Source organism: Sturnira hondurensis, unplaced genomic scaffold, assembly GCF_014824575.4.
Source record: "Sturnira hondurensis isolate 20B ecotype Veracruz unplaced genomic scaffold, ASM1482457v3 Scaffold0017436, whole genome shotgun sequence".
Taxonomy (NCBI): Eukaryota; Metazoa; Chordata; class Mammalia; order Chiroptera; family Phyllostomidae; genus Sturnira; species Sturnira hondurensis.
Genome location: NW_028090067.1, coordinates 6,694,987 through 6,713,473, shown reverse-complemented (window position 1 = coordinate 6,713,473; position 18,487 = coordinate 6,694,987). Strand labels below are relative to the sequence as shown.

The window sequence follows — 18,487 nt, the reverse complement described above, 5'->3', positions numbered from 1 at the left end:
TGGCTATTTTGTAGCTACCAATTTGTACTTCTCAATCTTTTCTCCTTTTTTTATGCAATACATTATGTTAGTTTCTCCAACAGGTTTTGTATTGTTTCACCTTCAATACTGAATACTATGATGTAGGAATTTAAGCATGGCATATTTGTTATGTGCTTAACTCCTTGTTTATTGGAGCTCCATGCAGTTTGATTTTCTGGCAGCTCTGGTTGTCTTTTGTTTTTAAATTGGTTGTTATTCTTCTTTTGGCTGTGCAAGGAAGTGTAGCATTTCTACCTACACCACCATCTTGGCCATAACTCTATGTGGTGGGACTTAAATTCTATACTACAGAGGTTGAGATTTAGCCTGGAGGCCACTGGCCACCAATATTTTTATTGCATTCACCTATGAATTAAAAATTCTAGCACGATTTCCAACAATTGCTTGACTATTTATAATTTACCTAAATATAATGCTGTGTTATATTATAAACCATATGCAAAAATTAAACATTTTTAAAAGGACAAGATTGACAATTACCATAAATGGAAGTTCTGATATTGCCCTCCTAACTCCAATGAATCACCTTGCACAACCCTGGAGTAGGTATAACCCACTTTGGGACACCTACCCAGACATGGACACACAGTTACGGACTTAATCTATACATCACACAACCTGTGAGGTAGGTAGGGCCAAAGTAGGAGAACTAAGCCCCAGAGATGCAGAATGACTTGTCAAGGTCAAACAACTAATCATAGCCTAGAGAGGACAGGGATTCACACCTAAGACCCAGGCCGATGTTCTCCTACTACTGCACATCACCTCCCCTCAGCTGCATGCCTCACCACAATTTTCTGTGAAGTCAGGAGGCTTTGGACAAGATAGAGCTGAGTGTTCAATTATGTGAACCTTCTCTATCTTACCAGAATACGAGAGAAATTTTGACAAAGGGGCCATGGAATGATATTGAATTAGGATCACCATATTAAGGTCTAGGAGAGGAGTGATTTATTTGGAATGAGGAAGAAGAGGTCTCAGTTAATAGAGAGCTACCATGTATCTACAATTATCAATTTTTAAAGAAGGTGATATGATGTACTTCCTGGAGAGAGCACAGCTTTGGAGTCACCTGAGTTTGGATCTTAACTCTGCCATAGAATATGCTCCATATAAACTTGGATAACTCACCTAAGCTTACCAGTGAAGGGGGCTGGGTAATTTCTACACTATAAATCTGATGCGAGTACTAAGTAAACCCTCAAGAGATGTTCTTTTCCCTCTCATCCTCAACAAATAGCATACGACAGATTGTGCTAATTACTAAAATTGGACTTAAAATTAAATATAATTCATCCTTCTTGTATCATGCCAAAGGTATTTCAGGAACTTCTACTAAATTACCATTGTAAATTAAATAAATGCTTGCTTCTCATTGGAAAAAGGGTTGACAACTCATTTTTTTCTATGTATAGTAATAGCTCCCATTTATTTAAGACTTGCCCGGGACTTGGGATTTTATTAGCTAGTATACAAGTAATATTTTCTTGAATTTTCACAACACCATTGCAGCAAGTATTGTTGTCTTTCTTTTATAAATGAAGTTAATTGGTAGAAGGCCCACAAGTAGAATCTAGTCCCCAAATCATCTCCCTTCATTACCACATTAGATTAGAGGGTATGATTCTAAAGCATTTCACAAACTCTTTCACAGACCACTAGCTCCTTGAGATGTAAGTATGCATTCCAGAGACAAAACTGTTTACCATCACTGCATCTGAGAAGTTAAAAAACCACATTAGCGTTATTAAAGATTCTGTGAAGCCCTTCAGGAAGGAAATCAATTTATTTCTATTTAACCTAAATTTTCAAATATATTTAATCATGCAAGCCTTTCTGGTACTATAAGATTAGTTCCATTTGATATGTTATTCGGTTTTATCAAAGCCAAAGACAGATGAAATATTGTTTTTCTAACCCTTGAGAAGACTCAGTAGGTCCAGAAGAAGGGAGACACATGGCGCTTTTCTATGGCAACAGTTTCACACAGCTGAGTCTTCACTGCTTGCTGCTCATCAAACTTGGTCCCTTTCACAAGCATAAAATTTGTTTTGGAAACACAAAACTCAAGGTGCTATTGTTCTGAACATCCTGGAATTGTACCATCCTATTCAGGGTGGGCTTTTCAGAACGGAAGCAATGATTGTACTGCATATCAAACAACTCATGAAAGAAAACATCTCTTCTTCTACAAGGGGCTATGACTAAGGAAAGCGTGCCCTTTATAAAGAATTCTCCATGGTGGAGCTGCAGGGCTGATTGATGAGTACTGCCTACCAGAGCAGGGAAATTGCAAACGATGCTGCACACAAAACCAGAAAGGGTGTGCTGTGCTAAAGGCAATTCCCTGTGGTCCCCTGCCTGGTCTGGAGACTGTAGGAGAGGGACACAATAGTGAGGACAAGGCAGAGAGGGGTAGGAGGGGACTGTTGCCAGTGAAAGCCAGGAAAGCTGAGGTTGGTGCATCGTTCCCCTCTTGGACTCAGCTCTGTCAGGCAGCTGCAGAACAACACAAGGTGGATTTAGAGTTTAGTAAGGTCAGGCACACAGGTGTGTCCAGTTCCAGTAATCCACGGAAGGGTTTGAGAATGTACAGTTTAAGGCAACAATTTCTTTCTGGGAAAAGTGCTCCCTTAGGTTTTCCTTAAAGAAATAGAATTTTGGTTTGGAATGTTGAGAAGCCAATCAGAAAATAAAGAGGTAAGCTTGAGGGGGCAAATGCACTGATGTAGAGCAGTATTAGTTGAGAAAGAAACTGATTTTTCTTCCTATTCTATACAAAACTGGCTAGGAAATAGAAGACAGCATAGTGACCTGAGTTTGAGTCCTTTCCCCGTGCCCCCCACCCCCTCCCAGAGGCAAAAAAAATGGTTGTAACAGGATATCAATATAAATTTTTAAACAGCAATACAGGTATTCTATCTCAGATTTTAAAGAATTAACCTATCTTTGAGGTATACAGAACCACTATTTGCAGATATACTATCCCCAAATATTATCCTGATAGAAAAAAGAGAGAAAGCAGAAATTGTTGCTTTGTATTCACCCAGAAACTCAGACTTAGTTATTTTGCCTCTTCTTCATTTTCATCTAAAGAAGTCATTTTCTTTTGAGACCAAATACATTTTCAGGTCATAAAAATAATCTTTTCTGCCCTGGCTGGTGGAGCTCAGTGGATTGAGCGTGGGCCTGTGAACCACACAATTGCGGTTCAATTCCCAGTCAGGGCACATGCCTGGGTTGCAGGCCAGGTCCCCAGTGGGGGACCCATGAGAGGCAACCACACACTGATGTTTCTCTCCCACTCTTCCTCCTTCCTGTCCCCTCTCTCTAAAATAAATAAATAAATAAGATATTTTTTAAATAAAAAAAATTGTTTTAAAAAATGATCTTTTCCTCTTTGGTCCATGACCAGAGGGACTCGAGGTCCTTTCATTTTAAAGTTCTACTTCAGTCGTGTTCACAATAGCCCGAGCTTGAAAGGTGTTGTTGATTGGACTCTGTATTTAAAGTACACGGGGACATTAAACTTTACAGAGCATTTGTCAACAACTCAAGTCACCAGTGACCGTGATGGACAGAATCAGGTTGATTTCACTTCCCAGGGTAGGAGAGTAGCCTAACAACTCTGATTATCCTTGGGCTGTTGCTCTTGGTGCCTTAAAAGCCATTTCTGAAATGTCATCTGTTGTCATTGTCATTTTCTACTAGAGGTGCCAGCATGTTAACCTCTAAATTGTCCCACTAGTGAATAATAGTTATAATAAAGACAAAAACTAAAAGCACCCAAATTTTGTTATAGCTTTATTGAGATATAATTCACATACCATTGAATTCATTTTTAAGAAGTATAACTCAAAGGTTTTTAATGTATTCACAGAACTGGGCAGCTATCACCACTATTAATTATAGAACTTTTGCCACCCCTAAAAGGAATCCTGAACCCATGAACAGTCACCCTCATTCTTCTTTCTCCCATCCCCTGCACTAGACATTCTGTAAATAGAATCATACAATATGTAGTAATTTTTATTGTTTTTTTCTCTTACACAGTGTTTTCAAGGTTCATCCAGGTTGTAGCATGTGTATTTACTTCATTCTTTTAATTGATAAGTTTTTATTCTGTTGTACTGATACACCACACTTTATTGATCCATTCATCAGATGAACATATAGGTTATTTTCACATTTTGACTATTATGAATAATGCTTCTAGAAATCTTCATGGACAAATTTTCAGTAGATATATGTTTGTATTTCTGTTGAGTATATACATAGGAGTGAAATTGTTGGATTATATGAGAAATCTAAGTTTAATCTTTTGAGGAACTGCCAAACTATTTTCCAAAGAAACTGTGCCTTTTTACAATCTCACTAGTAATATACAATGGTTAAAATTTCTCTAGATCTTTGTCCACACTTGTTATTGTCTTTTTATTTTAGTCATCTTAATAAGTGCAAAGTGTTATTTTATTGTATTATTGGTTTCCATTTCCCAATGACTAGTGACGTTGAGCATCTTTTTGTGTTTATTGGCCATTTGTCTATGTTCTCTGGAGGAATGTTTATTCAAATTCTCTACTCATTTTATTGATCTTTTTATTATTGAGTTATAACTTAATTGTATTCTGAATAGTCTCTTATAAGATACATACTTGAAAATATTTTCTCCATTTCTGTAGGTCTTTTACTTCCTTGATGATCTCTTTTGAAGCAAAAAGGTTTTAGTTTTGATGAAGTCCAATTTATGTATTTTTTCTTTTGTCATTCATGCTTTTGATGTCATATCTAAGACGCCATTGTCTAATACAAGGTCAGGAGAATTTCTTCCTATGTTTTGTTTAAGAGTTTGAAATGTTAGCTCTTTCATTTAAGCCTATGATTTATTTTGAATTAATTTTTGTATATTGTGTGAGATGGGGATCCAACTTTCTTCTTTTGAATATGAACATCCAGTTGTCCCAGGGCCATTTGTTGAGGACTCTGTTGGCCTTGATTAGATTGTCTTGGTACCTTGTCAAAAATCAATTGAGGATGTAAGGGTTTATTTCTGGTCGCCTTGTTCTATTCCATTAACCCATATTCTATTCTTGTGCCAGTACAACACTGTCTTGATCACTGTAGCTTTGTAGTAAGTTTTGAAATTAGGAAGTGTGAATTCCTCCAATTTTCTTCTTCTTATTCAAGAGTTTTATTTTTACTTTGAAGTCACTTAAAAAATTTTTTTAACTTTGAAAAAACTTGAAGGGATAAAAAGTTTTAGTTTGGAGGATTTTTTCTTTGGCTTAATTTCTTTACATTTTTCGCCCAGTTCTTTGAATTTCTGTGTGATTTTTAGAGTCAGCTAGTCAATTTCTACAAATAAAAGCAGCTGAAATTTTTAGAAGAATTACACTGAATCTGTTGATCAATTTGGAAAGTATTGCCATCTTAACAACATTGAGTCTTCTGACACATGAACATGAGTTATCTTTCCATTTATTTAAGTCTTCCTTAATTTCCTTGAACAGTGTTTTATAGTTTTCAGTGTACAAATATTTCATTTCTTTTTCTATATCTGATATTTTAAAATTAAGCTTATTAGGGTGACATTGGTTAATAAAATTACATAGGTTTCAAGTATACGATTCTATAATACATCCTCTGTGTATTGTATTGTGTTTCTTTTTAAATTTTATTTCTAAGTATTACACTCTTCTTGATGCTGTTGTGTAAATAATTTTTTTCTTAAGTTCATTTCTGAATTGGTCATTGTTAGTATGCAGAAATACAACTAATGTTTATATATTTATCATATACCAGGCCATCTTACTGAACTTATTGATTAGTTCTTATAATTTGCATGTATATTTCTTAGGATTTTCTAGTTACAAGATAATGTAATTTGCAAAGAGATTTTTTGCTTCTGGGTACATTTTATTTCTTTTTCTTGACTCATTACCCTGTTTAGAATCTCCAGTGCAATGTTGAATAGAAGTGACAAGAGCAGATGTCTGTGTTTTGCTCTCGATCTTATGGGGAAAACATGCAGTTTTTCACCATTAAGTATGATTTTAGCTGTGCAGCTTGTATATATGGCTGGCCCTTATAAGTTTAAGGAAGTTTTTTTCCTAGTTTATCAAATAATTTTGTCATGAAAGAGTGTTGGACCATGTCAAATGCTTTTTCTGCATCTACTGAGTTAATTATATCACTTTTGTCCTTTAATCTAAATATATTGGTTGATGTTTGTGTGCATTCTTAGGATACATTCCTCTTGTTTATCATGTAGAATCCTCTTATTATGTTACTAGATTCAATTTGCTAGTGTTTTCTTCAGAATTTTTGCCTCTATATGTGTAAGAGATATTGATCTGGAATTTTCTTCTCTTCTTATGTATTTGTCTCATTTTTGGCCTCAGGGTAATAATATTTGCCTCATAGAAATAGTCCAGAAGTACTCCCTCCTCTTCTGTTTTTTTGGAAGAGCATGTGAGGAAGAGCATGTGAGCATGTGTTAATGCTCGGAGTTCTCTTTTAAGTACTTGGTCGAATTCACCAGTGAAGTCATTTGGACCTGGGCTTTTCTTCCTGGGAAGTTTTTTTAAAAATTACTAATCTGATCTGTATACTTACATATTCAAATTTTAAATCTTCCTTGAATTCATTTAAATAGTTGTGCCTTTCTGAGAATTTCTTTATTTCACCTTGATTATCTAATCTATTGGCATCAATGTTTATAGAATTTACTTATAGTGGTTCTTATTTCTGTATGGTCAGTGTTCTGTATTTTATTCATAATTTGGTAATTTCACTCTCTTTTTGTCCTGATCAGTATAGATAATTATTTGTCAATCTTGAAATTTATAAAGAATATTCTTTGAATTTTATTGATTTTTCTCTAGTTTACTATTCTTCATATTAGTTATTTCTATTCTAACATTTATTGCTTTCTTTTTTCTTTTTACTTTGGGTTCAGTTTTCTCTTTTTAATTTTTATTAAATTTATTGGAGTGACATTGGTTAATAAAATTGTATGGGCTTCAAGTATAAAATTCTACAATACATCATCTGTCTATTGTGTTATGTTCACCACCCAAAGTCAAGTCCCTTACATCACCTTTATCCCCCCTTTACCATGTTCTGCCTCCTCCCACTCCCCTTTCCCATTGGTCATCACCAGTGTTTGTGTTTATGGATTTGTTTAGTTTGGGAGATTTTTTTGTGCTTAATTTCTTTACCTTTCTCACTCAGTCCCCTAAACCCTTCACCTTCTGACAGCTGTCAGTCTTTTCTCTTATCTATGAATCTATTTCCATTTTTCTGTTTATTTTGTTCATTAGATTCCACATATAAGTGAAATTGTATGGTATTTTTCTTCCTCTGCTTTTTCCATGTCTTAACATGGAAGTTTAGGTTATTAATTTTGTATTTTTATTTCTTTTTGAAATAGGTATTTATAACCATAAATTTTCCTGTAATTATTGCTTTAGCTATATCTCATAAGCTTTAGTGCGGTGTCTCTTCACTTTCACTACCCCTGCTTTACAGAGGTGAGAGATTAGGGCCTTCTCAGGTCTTTCTTGGGCATGTACACAGCCCTGTACATGTGCATGGCCTTCTAGATTACTAGGAACACGTTGGAGCTCTTCCAAGCCCCCTGTGGACATATCATTCTCCTTTTTTTTTTCTATAAAGTTCTTGGTCATCCTCTAGTTAGCTTTCATTAGCATCATTGCTCCTGGCAGCTGTGATATTAAATAATTTCTGCTGATTGTTTAAACAGATTCCCTGGGGATGTGGTATTTATTATCATAAATATATTAATAAATTGGTGGGAATAATCAACTTAATGTGAGGCAATGATATAAGAGCTGGGCATGACTGATGAGTCATAATTTGCCACACAGAGAAGCAGGGCAGGCATCCAGGAAAAAAGGCCATCCCTGGCCTAGAGCCCATAAACTATGGGGACCTGTAAATACAAGGTGACTAATGCCCAGGAAGAAAGTATGGCTGGATAGGAGCCATAGAGTAAGACAATGAGGGGCTGGCTAAGGAAGGCCTTAGCTAAGGAAGACTGAGAAGTTTGAGCTTTAATTCTTTAGTAGAAAGTGATAGAAAGTTTTTAAGTACAGAAATCAATCATCCAACTATTCAATATATTTATTGATTATTCTATGTGTCAGGGAGGCAGCAGTGAACCACACAACAGCCCTGATCTCATAGAGCTTCTATTCTTCAGGGAAAGAAATACAATGAAAAAATATTAAATATATAATATAGATCCAGGTTGAGATACGTACTATGAATTAAAGCAAGAAAAGGCAATGTAGTGTTAGAGAGAGCTTTGAGGCCAGGAGTAGGAGGTGGCTGTGTAGAAGTAGCCAGGGGAAGCCATCCCTGAGGGAGGGCCCAATCACTGAAATAAGAGCAAGACATCCAAAGATTTAAGGAGCAGCAAATCCAGGAAGGAGCAAGGGCAAGTTTAAACACCCCGAGGCAAGAATAGAACTGAGTTTTTAAATGAAACACAAGAAAATGTGGGAACAAAGTTAGGGAGTGATAAGAGATGAGATCTAACAAAGAAGCATAGGTTCGATAATGGCCTTGTAGACCAGGGTGAGGAGCTTTAGCTATAAGTAAGGGTAAGGAAAGCTATTGGGGGAATGTAAGCAGGGAAGTAACATGATCTGATTTACATTCTCAAAATGTAAGTGCCTGTGTGAAAATGGACAGGAGAGGGACAAGAGTAGAAGAAAGGGGACTGATTCATCTGAGAGATTATGGTGGTCTGGAAGAGATGGTGCCGGTGGAGCTAGTGAGATGTGCGTGGATTTAAGCCATATTTTAAAGGTAAAGCAACAGGACTTGCTGAGGAAATGCCAGGAGAAAGAAAAACCATCAAGGGTGATTCCTAGGTTATTAGCTTCAGCAACTGAGTGAATGGTGGTGCCAGCAATGGAGACGGGGAAGAGGAGCAGAGGGAAAAATCAGGGGTTTGGTCTGGGGCATATTAAACTCGAGATGTCTATTAGCTCTGTTAGCACAGATATCAAGTGAGCAGTTGGAAATTTGAGTCTAGTGCTTATGAGAGAAGTCAGAACTGGGTATAAAAATTTGAGAGTCACCAGGTTAGAGATGAGATTTGAACAGTCACCTAGGGAATGCTCACTACAGCGAACAAATTTGTCATTTATGAATAAAATATCAAGATTAAGTTACACTTAAGCATCATTTTTATGCAGCCTGAATATAGATTTTTATTTCTCCCTCTGCATACCCCAATCTCACGTCAGTATTTTTTGCTGCTTCATTACAGACCAATTAGCTTTATATTGTTACTATTAACAGTAATTGCTATTAAGTGCCTCCTCAAGGCAAGCAGTAGACACAGAACTGCTTTAAGAAATGTTCTCTTTCTGTTCTTACGCAGAAAGCTTATCAGCTATGGAGTTCTACATTATGCCATTCTGTTATAGTTCATTATTCTTAACAAAGAAAGTGTCAGTTGCACATAATGGAACTATATTTTGTGTGCTATAGGTCACTCTGGTTCAGAAGATTGTTAAGCAATCACTTTTTTGTCTCCTTATCCCGCACAGACTTTGAATATGAAATTTTTTGGAATAGCCTCGGAGTTTGCATTGTCAAATAACATCCCATGCCTTCCTACTAGATGAACTCTGGAAATTAGTCTGCACTATTATTTGATAATCAAAATACCGCCTCAGTTGGGGGGAGGCAATCATTTCTCTATGTGATGGAAGCTATTTAATGCATTGATTAAGAAACAAAAGGGACCAGCCTAGATTACGAATTCCTCTCCAGAAGCCTGGAAAGCCTCATTACAGAAGGATATCTTTTCCCAGCACCATGAGACATACCAAGGTTGCATGACCTCAAAGTAAAACTAACTCTACTAGTGCCACTGGTGTGTCCCTAGGGCAATGTCTTTGGGTTGGTGGTGTACGTGAAGAAGGTAAAATTGGCCTCTGGAGAACAACAGAGAAAGGAGAGAGATAGGGCGACTTGAGAGAAGCTACTTGGATTTCCTGAGGTCAAATTCACAACAAAACACTTGGAGCTAGTATGTATGCTCAAGAATATTAATAAGTGCAGCCTTTTTTGTATATATAGAGAAAGAGGAGTGGAATCCCATGAGGGGAAAAATTATATTCTTAAAACCTGTATCATCTACTTTATTGAGCAGAGAAATAAATGACAGTGAAAATGGTACTTCTTTTTTTATTTTTAAAATTTTATTTAATTTTTAGAGAGGGGAAAAGAGGGAGAAGGAGAGGGACAGAAACATCAGTGTGTGGTTGCCTCTCATGCATCCCCTACTGGGGACCTGGCCCACAACCCAGGCATGTGCCCTAGACTGAGAATAGAACTGGCAAACCTTTGATTCTCAGGCCAGTACTCAGTCCACTGAGCCATACTAGCCAGGGCAAGAAAATGACACTTCTTTTAGACACTGGAAGGTCACTGTCTAAATGTGTGATCTTCCCTGGCTATTCTGTGGATAATCACAACAGGGAGGGGCTATTGGTATATTTAATCTTGAAATTACATTGCACCCTTTTCTATGCATGTAGTTCTGGCAGGTAGCAGAAAGTGTTCCCTAAATGTTTGTTGAGTAAGTGGAAAGCATGAAAGGAAAGAAGGAAAGAGGGAGGAAGGGAATTTAAGAAACAAAGAAGAGAGAGAAGAATAGATGGCAGGAATAGGAGAAATACTTTTAACAAGACCTCATAATTATTTTTTGTCTCCCTGGAATAGCCAAGTACATTATATATGCACACTAAATCTGGTTTGAAAATTGAAGTTTGTATTAACTTACTGCCATCCACAGCTTCCACCAGCAGATGAAATTACTCTCTAACTCTTGTGGAATTTAATTTACTTAGCACTTAGTAAAGCGCCAGACTTTCAAGAATAAGTATGCATTGAGATCAATGATGTGAATATACCTCCAAGGAGAGTTCACTGCAAGTCAGCCAGCTGTTTCTGGCTGCAAGCAGTTGGGAAGTAGTTGGACCAGGACTTGTTAAGTATTCTGTATGCTTAGTGATTCTCAAGGCTTTTCTGAGTCAGGCATCTTCAAGCTCAACCTCAAACAACAGCCCCTCCAGCCCGCGGAGTTGTATCTAGATCTAGAAGCCCAGCCTTTGAAATACATCAGGAAGGCCTTTCGTCAAACAATCTGAGCAAACAGCGTGGTTCTATTCCTCTGTTCTTCAAGCTGTGAAACTTGTAAGCAAGCTAAAACAGACTTAGCAGACACAGGCGCGATGCATCTCACCCCAGTACACATCAGATGATAACTTTCATTCGTCTGTCTAGCTCTTAGGGCCAAGCTAGTACACATGTTAAAAGTTATTGTATGAAAATCATGGATCACAGAGCACCAAACAAGAAGAAAGGGGCTTAATAGGAACAAAAGTGAGAGGCAAAGCAGATGCTATGAAATCTTTAGGCCTATCCCTGAGGATCTTCTGAAAACAGCACCCATCCAGTAAGTTGGGGTTGCTGTGGAATGTTTAGATAGATTAACCAGGAGGCAAGAAATTCGAGATCACAGGACTGAGTTTGAATCAGGCTCTGCTATGCATTACCTGTGTTACCTCAAAAAACTTCCTTGACTTACCTCTTCTGTGAAATGATAGTAAAAATAAAAATATAATTTTTTCACTCACTCGTTTAATAAACATGAACTACACATATTTAGAGAGCATCTCATCACATGTACTTCACGGTGAACAAGGACTTGGTCTTGACCACCACGTATCCTCAGGGCCTAGAAGAGTGTGTGGCACACGGGAAAGACCCAAATCGTGGTGTTAAATGATATTGTATAATAATATGGTAGAAAAGACAGGCTCTGGGTTTGAAATCCAGCTCCTCCACTCAGCTCCGTGACCTCAGGGCAAGTGACTTTACCTCTCTGCACCTCAGTTTTCTCCTCTGAGAAACGGGGTGCTGGGGATGGAGTCTACCTCATTGGGTTTTTAGGATAACCCAATGAGGTAGAACTACGCATGAACTACTCAGTCTGGCACTGGGCTCAAAATGCTCATTGCTTTTAAAATGATGATGAGCATCATTGAATTATCTATTAATTATTGTTGTTACTGTTAATTAATAGCTGTTGCTATTATTATCCAGCTAGGTACTGGGAATATAAAGATAAAAAGACACGACTTTTGTCCTCAAGGAGTTTTATTGGACCAACTAGTAAGCAAAACTGTCTGTTATAATACAGATACAATATTAGTGCCTCCCCCGGTGACCATGGAAGCCAAAGCGAGTGCGTCGCCATACAACTGGTGGGGTCCATCAGTGCTCCCTATAGAAACGGGCATATGTTCCCCTAGAGAAACATGTCCTAAACCAGTTTCTACAACTAGAGCCTCCCACCCAATAGAAAAGAAACCTACGTGTAAGTCATCAGAAATCATTGCTAGAATTTCCAGGTGAATTGTAGGACGTGGGTACCCAGGTTGTTCCCTTTCTTCCTTGACGCCGCCTCCCGTGATTCTTACTTTGTGATAGTGCATAGAGTGTGGAAGACCAGGTTGGCAGGATGCCTTCTTTGTTCCTGTGAGGACCAGGCTCTGACACAGTGACTCCCCCATTGTGTTCCAGGGAGCCCTGAGGCTCTACAGACACCCGTTGGTTACAACTCCTCTAGGTCACAGGAAAACCACACAAAGAAAAGATATCTAGAACCTCCACCTTGCACTGACCGTAACTGTGGAAATTTGTGTACAATTTCTTTGGAAAAAGAGCACTCCCCTGTGAAAGCTAATAATTTTTAAAAGTTCAAAATCCACTGCCTAAGACATTCTTTTAAGAAGCATCTTAGCAGGGAAATAAACAAAACAAAATTCTCTGTTCCCAGAAAAAACAAGTGCTTACTTGGCAAAAAAGAGATTTTGACAGACTTCTCTAAACAAGGAATTTTCTCCCTGGCTTATTTCCCAGTTCACCGTGGAGAATCAAGCAAGGTATTTCTGGTTAAGGCAGTACTGGAGGAAACGTGGTCCAGTGAATAAAACATGAAATTTAGTGAATGGTGAAATGTTACAAATCCTCTTGAAGTATTGATTCATGATTTTCCACTTGACTTCAAAGTGGATCACATAGTCTAAAGAATAAACGTAAGTTCACATAAGAAATTGTAGTTACAGTTTCATCTGTATTAAGAAAAAATGGATCTATCCACTGAGTCTTTGTCATTTGTGTCCTTTTGCATGTGAAGGCTATTTTTCATGCCTTTGAAAGTATGAGGAGTCATTAGGTGATGAGGTATATCTCCTGATATGCTACCAAATCTGAATGTGAATGTGTTACCAAGTCTGAAATGCTCCCAATGCCTGTCAAACTTAAATAGTTCTATCATAAACGTAGAGATACACCCTATTAATAAAAACCATTTCACAAATTTTTCCCATTACAGTTTAATTTCATTAAATAATATGTAGGTTAGCACTATCACCTCTCATATTATTCTAATAACTTAAGTGTGTCCAAGAAAAGAAAAACAATACATGTGACTGTATATTATACACTTGACATTTTATATGTAACTGGTGTATAGGGTGCAATTGTTTGTTGAATTGATAAGTAAATCCTTACCGTAACCCAGCTCTCTCTTTATGGTTGAGGACACTAGTTCAAGATTTCCTGATGTTCCAGGTCCAATAAGAGCCAGGATGGAAACTCAGCTTGTCTACTGGGATGCCGGTATTCTATCCAAAACATTGGAGCCCTGGCTGGTATAGCTCAGTGGATTGAGCATGGGCCTGTGAACCACACGATCCTGGTTCGATTCCCAGTCAGGGCACATGCCTGGGTTGCAAGCCAGTTCCCAGGAGGGGACACATGAGAAGTAACCATACATTGATATTTCTCTCCCTCTCTCTTTCCCTTCCCCTCTAAAGATAAATACAATCTAAAAAACAAATAAATAAAATTATTTTAAAAACACAAAACCTTGGAGTAACTGGTACAATAATTGTTGTATTACCTGTCTGTAATGGTGGGACAGTGTCCTCCCACCTTCCTATGTTGTAGTTCTAGCCCCCGGAACCTCAGAATATGACCTTAGTTGAGGCCAACATGAGAGAATTAGACTGGTGTCTTTAGAAACAGGGGAATTTAGAAACGGACATGCAGAGAGGAAGAACACCGTGTGAAGATGAAAGCAGAGATAAAGGGGTTGCTTCTGGAAACCAAGGAATGCCAACGATTACCAGCAAACCACCAGGAGCTAGGCAAGAGCGTGGAACAGATTTCCTCTCACAGCCTCAGAAGGGACCAACCCTGAGCACGCAGCTTCAGGTCGGACCTGTAGCTGCCAGAACTGTGAGATGAAAGTTTTCTGTTGCTTAAGCCACCCAGTTTATGGTACTTTGTTACAGCAACCCTAGAAAACCAATATACCTTTACTTGCAGAGAATTAGGCTTCGAGTTAGTAGACTTTCCCCAATTCCGGAAGTTGACCATTGTTGAAATGGGAAGTCTGGAGGGCTGTCATTCTTTAGCGTGCTCCCCTGCCTTTTACTCCCCTGTGGAAATTGCTGTTTATGTATCCTCATAATTGCATATTTTTAAGAAATATAGCCAGCTAACTATTGCACCAATCAGCTTTTGTCCGATCATCACATTTTGAAAGAGGCCCTCTGAAAATAAAAGTTGAAGTCACCCAGGACACTAAGTACAAGCTGAAAATTAAAAGAAAAAATTTTCCCAAATAACAAAGTGTCCTGTTTTTGAAGACATCTAAGTAGATAGTTTTGAAAGACAGGCAGTTGGAAAGTGGGTGTTGGGGTCCAGGGGGTGCAGCGTATTTGCCCCTGTGTGAATCAGTACAGATCCAGGTTAAGAACGGAGGCTTTCTGACTCTTTGTAAGAGTCAGAGTAGGTTGACTTCTTTCCATTCATTAACCAAGAATTCCATTTAGGAAGGAAGGTGCTGTACAGAGCACATCAAGATGGCATCCCCTCCTGGGATTGTACGCTCACCCTCATGATGTGCGTGAATGGGCCTGCGCAGGCCCAAGTTCCTCTGAAACATTGGTCACTGAAAGCCATTGATGGCTGACTCTACTGAAGGACAAGCATTAACACAGCTGAGATTTTTCTGGCACAGGATCACACAATTCTGTCTTTACAATTTTGTTCATAAAGAGTCAAATATACCAAAATGAATTCTAAATGAAGTAGGAGTTAAATGTAAAAACAAAAACATTTATTAAAATTAAGAGAAGAAAAATAGTGCCAAGTATTTTCCTGATCTAGAAAAGAGAAAAATATTTTATCAGCAAAAATAAACAAATAAACAAACAAGTAAATTTTACTACTTAAAAAAATAAAGCTTCTCTGTCTTAAATAAAAATTAAAAGGCAAACAACAATGCTTGGGGAAGTATTTGCAAAATAGGTCTGTGGACATAGGTCTTGTTATGTGAAGAGTTATTGTTTAGTTTTTTTTCTTTATTTCTTCTTTCTTTTTTAACTGCTGTTCAAGTCCAGTTGTCTGCATTTACCCCCCCACTACTCCCCCCACTGCAGCCATTCCTCCCTCCCTCCCTTGCTTTCATCCCCGCCCCTTGCTTTTGTCCATGTGTCCTTTATAGTTGTTCCTAAAAACCCTTCTCCCCTTCCCCCCATTATCCCCTCCCACGTCCCTTCTGGTTATTGTCAGTCTGTTCCTTATTCCAATGCCTCTGGTTATATTTTTGCCTGCTTGTTTGTTTTGTTGATTAGGTTCCACTTATAGGTGAGATCATATGGTATTTGTCTTTCACCACCTGGCTTATTTCACTTGGCATAATGCTCTCCAGTTTTATCCATATGAAGGATTTTTATACAGCAATAAGTATAAGTGCCCCCATTAACAAAATTAACAAAAGACATTAACAAGCTCAGTTCATAAGAAAATATGAATGTCCCATAGCATACAAAAGTATGCAAATAATTGAAAAAATAAAAATTAAAATGCTCAATTGCCCCAACCCAGACTCAATGTTGGTACAATGTGCTAACATAGACCCTCTCTCACTACTGAAAGAGATGAAAATCAGTACTATCTGCAGATAGAGATTCATGCTTATCTCAAGAGCTTCAAAATGTGCATACCCTTTGATCCAAGAACATATTAAAGAAAATAATATGCTACAAATATTGATGTTCAAGGATACTCATCATAGGGCTCCTTGTCATGGAGAAAAAGAATGAAAGCATCTAATATTAGGGGTAGGGTTAAATATATGATGGGACATGGCTCCTGGCATGCTCTGCTTCGATACAGTCTCTTTCTCCTACCAACTAGCTTCTTCATGCCAACTCCACGTTCCCTGTGCCTCACAACTCCTGTTTTCCCATCGCTTCTGCTTCCTCGTTCTTACTTCTGCTTGCCTCTGGTCTCTCCTGGCCTCTTTCTTCTCTATTCAGACTCATTTTTTATCAACTCAGTTTCTGTCTCTACAATCAGATTTCTGATTCTATCTCTACCTCCAAATGCAAACTCCTAAGGGAGAGAATCTCACTCATCTGGCCTATTTACCACCTTCTCTGGGAAGAGGTCAGGAGGGCAGCAGAGGGGAGCAGTGTGGGATCCCCAGGCCCAGAGCACAGCTCTCCTGTCAAAAAAGAGTCCTTGATGAGGAGACTGTAAGCCCAGTAGGTGTCCTCTTGGCCTCTCTACCATAGTTCCACTGTCTGCGTGTACTCACATCAAAATAATGTCACACCAAACTCAAATAGCTGCTCTGCTTCTTTCCTTTCTTCACTTTATTTAGAAGGGCAGGGACCGTGATTTGTTTGATTTGTTAACCCCAGCACCTGTGATGATGCCTGGCGTTCACTGAGCGTTAGTTGAGTGAGGGAGCTACTGTAAGAATAACTGGAAATAATGAGAGCAAGCACCAAGCGTGCTGCCTGGCATGAGCTCAACAAATGCTCATTCTCTCCTGCCTCCCCTCCTCATCCTCCCAAATCCCATTCCTCCGTTGTTCATTCAGGCTTTGCCTCACTAAGTGGTCTCCAGACAAGAGCTACTCACTAAGCTCAGAGCTGTAAGACATTTATGTTATCGTGAGATTCATTACCTGGGATAAATAACTCTTGGCTCTGAATGCTTAGGGCGGTTCAGCTGATGCTAATTTTTTTTTAAAAAGCTTCCTAAACTATGATATTCCCTTTGTATTAATTTGACTGTTTGGGTTTCCGTTTGTTTATTTCTTTGTTTTTTACTCTCCCCATGCATATGGAAGCTGAGCAGATATAGAAAGAAAGGCTAAACCACCATGCACCAGACAGCAACGTAGTGCCCACTTCCCTTTAACAGAGACTTGGAGCCAGTAAAACCGTGTTTTCAGAAAACACTGGCTCTCTGAGCGCGGAGCGGGAAGGAGTAGCTCTGACATTCATGAGGTGGCCCAGGGAGGAGGTTGAGCCCCGGGGACCCAGGCTGCCCGGTTCCAAACACCTAGTCTTGCCACTTGTGAGCAGTGTGACATTGAGAAAGTTGCTTGACCTCTCTGTACATCAGTTTCTCCACCTGTCATGGTGAACATAATAGTTGATTCTCAGTAATTGGTTGTTGTAGGTGTTAAGTAAATTAACATTTGCCTGTGCCTTCTAAATCATAAGAACACATTTGCTATTATTATTGAGGGACTGATAGGTGCAAAGCAGTTTCACCAACATACTCTTTTTTTTCCCCCAAATAGTTTTTTTTATTTAATTATTGTTCAAGTACAGTTTTCTGTCTTTTACTTCCATCCCAGCCCACCCTCCCAGTGCTCCCCACCTCCCTCCCATTTCCACCTCCACAAACATACTCTCTTAATCTTCATAAAAATACTGAGAAATGAAAGGTGGTGCCTCGCTGTCTGACAAAGAAAGTAAAGCCCAGTGTCCAAGATCTTAAGAGCATCTCAGCTACTCTGATGAGTATCACCAAGGACCACGTTCAACTACCATGTACTGATAAGGCTTGCTAGTAGCTGATGGCCTATGCTGTTGACATTTTGTTAAATATCTTCGATACCACCCCTGATGGCCCTCATCCATTTTTCATGCCCAAGGTCACACTGTAATTCCATTCTGAAAAGAAAACAGTGTTTCTGACCTGTTTGGTACATGTGCAGACATGTTTGACTCCTTTCAGAGTGTTCCTGTATATCTGATGCTCATTTACTTAGGAGCAATTTGGAATCATTTCTGCCTCCCTGGAGTATGTTGCTAGATTGCTGACTCCCACCACCTCCTCTTATTGCCTCTCCTTAACTGTGGCTGTCAGAAAGGAGAGCTCTTCACAGATGTAGAGGAGTGCTCAGCTGCAAGCTGATTTAATTGTGATGTTCTTCTGGCTCGGCCCACTGAGGTATTTGTATATTCCACTGTGACATCATCGTGACTTATCTTAGCTGACTGTCTACTCTAAACCTTGG

The 18,487-nt window shown here is 38.6% G+C and overlaps 1 protein-coding gene across 5 annotated transcripts in view; it reads left to right on the top strand.

The window, feature by feature from the left end:
• The window catches only part of ANKS1B (ankyrin repeat and sterile alpha motif domain containing 1B), an 806,451-nt gene that overhangs the window by 634,204 nt on the left and 153,760 nt on the right, over positions 1 to 18,487 (top strand). The gene's annotated exons all lie outside the window — the stretch shown is intronic.